This window comes from Arachis hypogaea, chromosome 16 (assembly GCF_003086295.3).
Source record: "Arachis hypogaea cultivar Tifrunner chromosome 16, arahy.Tifrunner.gnm2.J5K5, whole genome shotgun sequence".
Lineage (NCBI taxonomy): Eukaryota > Viridiplantae > Streptophyta > Magnoliopsida > Fabales > Fabaceae > Arachis > Arachis hypogaea.
Genome location: NC_092051.1, coordinates 135,677,773 through 135,683,799, shown reverse-complemented (window position 1 = coordinate 135,683,799; position 6,027 = coordinate 135,677,773). Strand labels below are relative to the sequence as shown.

At 33.2% G+C, this 6,027-nt stretch overlaps 1 long non-coding RNA gene across 1 annotated transcript; it reads right to left on the bottom strand.

The window, feature by feature from the left end:
- Window positions 1–2,832: 2,832 nt before the first annotated feature.
- LOC112759173 (uncharacterized) lies at window positions 2,833–4,356 on the bottom strand. Its single transcript, XR_003179972.2, has 2 exons — window positions 3,830–4,356; window positions 2,833–3,027 (listed from the first exon to the last, which is right to left on the bottom strand). It is a non-coding gene; the product is annotated as an uncharacterized lncRNA (long non-coding RNA).
- Window positions 4,357–6,027: the final 1,671 nt, after the last annotated feature.

Here is a 6,027-nt window from a genome sequence, read left to right as displayed (position 1 = left end):
GATTCTGAGAAATTAAAATGTGGAGCCAGAGTGGTGAGTGGAGATGAATCAATTACAAATGAAGAGTGTGACACAACGTCGCAGATTTATCTCATTCGCAGCGTCTTATCTTCGCATCTCCACCCATATCAGTCACCATCACACCTCTTTCTTGCAGTCGCAGCTTAGTTCCCGTCGCAACTCACCTCGCCTCCTCTGTTCTGTTGCTTTTTACCAGTCGTGGTTCTGTTACTCAATGCCTCCCCTGCCATTAGCTATCGTCTGTCCAGTGCTAGAACCATAAATGAGTGTTTGAGAGATGAGAGTGTGTGATTTTGAAGATAAAGGGGCAAGGGTTTCAAGAGAATTAAAAGGAGAAAGGGGTTTTTACTTTTTAGAAACATCAGGGTAGTTTCAGAGAATTAGAAGGGGGAAGAAAAAGGGAAAAGGGTTTTGCAAGATTAAGGGTAAAGAAGGGGTTTCACGGGTTTGTTAAGAAGGAGGACGAAAACGGCGAAGAAGAAGGTAAACTCTGATCTCTCAACGAAGGAGAAGGGCGCAGGTTTATGAAAAGGAGAAATTCATTGACGTTATAGCCCGCTTATATTAGGAAACACTTCGTAAGCATACCCAAAATATAACCATTAGGCTGCTCTTAAAAAGCACCCTCTTTGATGAAAAAAATGTACTTATAGATATTAAGATAAGGCTATGCTTTATAAGTGATATTTATAATATCTAAGGAGACACTTTTTAAGTGATGCCACAACTGTGTTTCCTATTCTTCTATAAAATGGTAGCACGGAGAAAAGCGTAGCCTATTCTATGAATCGGCTATGCTTTTCAAATGTAGCTTAAAAAATGTGGCTGAATGAGTATTTTTCTTATAGTATTATATTTTATTGAGAAGGTTGAGAATGGTTTGGTTGGGACCCTTGAAGGGTGGCAGAGTCTAAATTTTAGAGGATGTGCTGTCGAAATTTTTATAAAAATTGAAAGTTTCGTTTGAATTGCTTATTAGAAAGATTTGGATTTTTAAGAATTTTATAATTTGATTTTGAGTTATTAAGAAAAGAAATTACGTTTTGAGTTTGATTTATTTAGAAAAGAATGAATTATGTTTTAAGTTCGAATTACTGATGAACAGAATGGGAGGAATGACGATGATTGAAAGAGAATGAAGAATGATGAGATTATGACTGTAAAAGTATGATTTTTGAATGAATTGAATGATATTGAGAAATGGATTTGAAAATGAAAATGAATTTGATTAAGAATGGAGACCCCGGGTAAGAGGCAGTGGCGTTGTCCACTTGCTTCGGGAAAGAGATGAGGAAGAAGAATGATGAAAACTAAGTTTGATTATGAAATTAAATGAATATCATAAATGAGACATGGTTGAGGATGATTGATGACAAGTATGTCTGTGTCTTCTCTCTGGTTGTAAGGGTGACAGGACATATAATCCCTCTAATGGTGACAGGGCACATAATCCCTCTAATGGTGACAGGGCACGTATTCCCTCTAATGGTATTAATGCGCAATAGAGAGACAGTATCCGGGTTAGCTACCAGACATGTCGGGTTTGACTATATAACCGACAAATGAGCTCATTGGCCATGGGGCAGACATGCATCATATGCATTTGCATGCTTTGTTTGAGTTTGAATTTGTTTTGGTTTGCTTAACTGTTTAATTGTTATTAACTGCTATCTGAGCTACTTGTTGTAACTTCTATCTATACCTGTGTTTTTTTTGTCTGTTTTGCATGTGTTTGCTCTAGTGTGGTACTTTTGAGATTGAGTTTTGGTGCTGAATTGATGATAACTGCTGATTGATTGCGTGAATGGGCATGAGGTCGTGATTGTTTTTTATTGAGGTTAAGTATGAAAAATCAAGCTGGTTCTGCATAGACTTAATGAACATATGCTTGGAACAGGTTGGTCATTCATACAGTCTAGGAAACTTTTAAGATTTTTCTTATACGAAAAGAAAGGTTTTAGATTTGAATAGTTAACTGATTTCTTTTAAAAAGGTTTTGAATTTTTGGATGGTTAAACTGTCGGTTTTCAAAAAATTCATGAGACGACGATAATCACTGAGCTTGAAAACAATATTCTTATTAAATATCTTCTCATGACAATTCTAAAACTCCGTGGTAAGGCCGTATGGTTAGGTTCTCACCCCCTACAGCTTTATCTTTTCAAGAAGCGAATAAAGAAGTGTATGAAAAGTTTTATTACGTTTTTTCTATATAATGTTGTTTTAGTTAGATAATTTTTCTTCCCTTGCCTTTGTTATTATAATTTTATAAGAAGGACGGGAGTTGTATATTTATATATATATTATATTTATAAGCTACTTATGTAATAAATTTTGTATATATGAATATGCTTGTTGATTTTCAAAAAAACAGCGATACGGTTTCGAGTCAAAGAGAAACCAATAGAAGATGTTACACAGTCCATTATTGCACCAGTTTTAGCTAGCATATTTTTTTTTATAATCAAAGAGAAAACAATAGAAGTCCAAGAATACCTAAGTATAAACCATTTGTGAGAATCTATCAGCATCTTTGATTTTTTTTCCCATTTTAGAATATTATCTGCTTTGAAATTTTGGATCTCACAGTTTTATTTTTAAGCGACTGATGTTTATTTTTCCAAAATAACTATACTTGGCTACACATTAAGTAATTGAACATGTCTTATATTTATGTTAATTAATTTAGCATTCCCAAGTTTGGATTGGAGTTTAGACTGAGAATTTATTAATAATAATTGTAGCTATTATTAATTCATCTCAGGATGTTTTACTGCATTTGATTGTAACATATAGGTTGCTACCATTGAATTACAATAAATATAATTAAAGTGTTGATACTCAAACATAATATAATTGAGATACACGACAAGGAAATAATATTGTAAACAATCATTGAAACACCTAATAAAACCAACATTGCGAATCATCCACTTTCTGATATGATCAAAGTGCTTGAATATTCTATCCATGGGAGAATTTATTTAAATTTTGACTTTGAAAGACCTGTGACAAGTAAACTTTATGTCTAAATTAAAAGAATAATTAACTATGGGGTTCACATAAAATAATTTAAACTCAAGGAATCATAACAAAAAGTTCATATAGTTAGATCTTGGCTGCAAAACAATTATTTGAGAATTACTTCATACCAATTTACTAAATTTACTACATTTAATTGTAGTTAATTATATAAAGAGTTTACATGTGATGAATAACATTAACAAACACTTGTGGTATATCTCATTCCACAAACATTTATTACATATTATCATAATTTAGGTAACTATATTATTTTTCTGAAAAATACAATAAACAAATTGCTAAAACTCGATGATAAATGAAATATATATGACAAAAAAGTAAATATTGTAACAAAAAACATCAAACACATCCTAGTTTGATTGAGTGCTTAAGTGGTTTTTTTTTTTTTTTTGAAGATTTATTTAAATGAAGTTCAACTTGAACGAACATGTAAATAGAAAATGATATCTTATTAGATTCCATTAACAATAAGTATAGTACAAGTAGAACATTTCAAGCTTAGAAAAGCACTAAAAACTAAGATAAATTTTGAATTTATTTATTTAATATATTATTATAGGCTACTCTAGGTTTCCTAATTCGTTTAAAATTTTCAAAAATAATTGTATTTAATGCTATACAAGTGAATAGCACGAAACTATACTATTTTCATTGGTCTTTTGATAATCATAAAATAGAGAAGAGTTTGTCATCACATAAAATATTCATAAGCCAAAAAAATTCACAAAATCCCAAAACCATTCATTATAACTTAGATGCTTACCACTACCCAAGCACTAGTCATGCGGGTGCATACTTTCACATCTATTAATGCACAATGTCAAAACTATTGGGTCCGGTGAGTGCGTTTTACAATCTTCAATACATTGTTGTCGCATAACTGATGCAACATAATATGATGGAGTCCATGATTGTTTAGGAATGTTGCCATAGACTTCAGCAATCGCAACATACATAACTAATCCAATAATCCACATTGTTATTATTAAGTTGTTTCTAGCCATATGTCTCTCTTTCTTTTTGGATTGCAATCATAAACTTATAATATGTTACTCTTTATATAGGTTTAGTGTGAATGAACAAGTTTTGCCCAAAGTACTCTTCCTAGATATTTTTATTTCATGTAATATGTTTTCTTGATTAATTTACGATATTCTTTGTTTTGATTATGTCTCCTCCCTTCACTAAAAGTTGTAAATTACGAATAAAGACAAAACAAAATGTTCTCATTATAAAACTAAGAGTTGTTTTAGAATACTATTATTTTTATCAAGCGCGTTTGCCTCTTAAGCTTAATGAAGTTTTGGAAGCAACCACTATATGATGTGTAATTTGATTTTGTATAAGATGTATTACGGGGTATTAGTTGTTCTTGTATATAAAACGCAAATTAAAATACATCAAAGTTAAAAGATATTTATGCGTTAAATTAGATCAATATTTATTTCTAGAATTTCAATATATTAAAGTTCAAAAAGTTTTATAGTCATAAATTTAGATTGATTTGTTTCGATTACAATTCGAGTAATGATCGTGAAAAGAAATTAAACTATTATAAAAATAAGATTTAGGATTTGAAAAGAAATTAAAAAGGGAAGAGAAAAGAGCATAGTTGTTAGAATCGGATCGACCCGTGTGTCTGGTCGGACCGAAAATCCGGTGAACCGATGACAAGGTCGATTCAGGTGTGTTAGCTAACCAAACAAGGAAGCAAACCAGTGAGATTTGGTTTGAATCGGTCGAGTTTGACCAAAACCAGCGAACCGGCAAATTTGAAAAATCCGGACCGGTTTGGACTCTATTTTTTTTCTCCAAGTGAAACGGCGTCGTTTCGACCCTTTAAAAAAAAAAAAGAAACCTGAAACCCTAGCTAAGTTGCTCACAGCCTCCCAGACACAAACTCATTCCCTTCCCCCAAACTCCAAATGGCTGAGACAGTGACTGTGAGAGAGACCCCTTCACATCCTTACCGTGCTCGCAGTCTTGCACCACCCGACCACAACCAGTGCCACCTCCACCGCATGGTGCGACGTCAGCGGCTACTCAGAGTCGTTGTCTCGGTAGCCCCTGTGCATCTCGGCTTGTCGCCTTCTGTCCTGTGTGTCTGTCGTCGTTCTCCTTTTGCCGGTCCGGTCATCCACTCGTCCCTATCATCGTTGTCGGTGCCATACTTCTTCTCCGATCTCCCTCTTCTCTACACGCCGTGCATCAGCCATCAGGTATGTGTTTTTTATTTTTTTAAGCTATTCAGTGTTTCAATAATTTAGCACTTCAGTTAGAATTAATTGATTAATGATGTTGCTTATCTATGTTGATTATATTTGGTTGATTTATAACTTGTTGATTTCTGTTCAATTGTTCAATTTTTTGTTTTATGTTGTTACTGTAATATATTGTTGTTGTTCAACTGTTGTATATTATTCCCAATAGATTATTGTTTTATATTATTCCTGGTAGATTAGTCATTTAGTCCTGGTTGATTAGGATGCCTTCATCAAATACATCATTAGAAATACCAACTTTCCAAGAACAAGGATAAACTCCTTATGTTTTACTTATATGGGACCGGATTAACCGGTTCAACCAGTGACCCACAGGTTGAACCAGTGACCCAATGACCAATAGCCTGACCGGTTCAATCACCAGTTTGGTTATGACAACTATGGAAAAGAAAATAGAAAAAAATAATAGATGACTTTATTAATAATTGTGTTCTCTAAAGAACATCTAAAATGGACTATTTATAGCCAAGCGCCCAACTCCTAACTGACTCAGCTAGGTTACATTTGTAAACCCCGCTAAAATCGGTAAATTATTAGTTAGTAAATTGAATTTTAATTAGGAAAGTTAAAAATACAAAACTAATATCAAAATAGGATAGAGCTCATCGAAACGAGAATTTTGATACCAATTTCGATAATTTGGCCCAAAATCGGACCGGAAGGGCCGAACCAGTTGAAC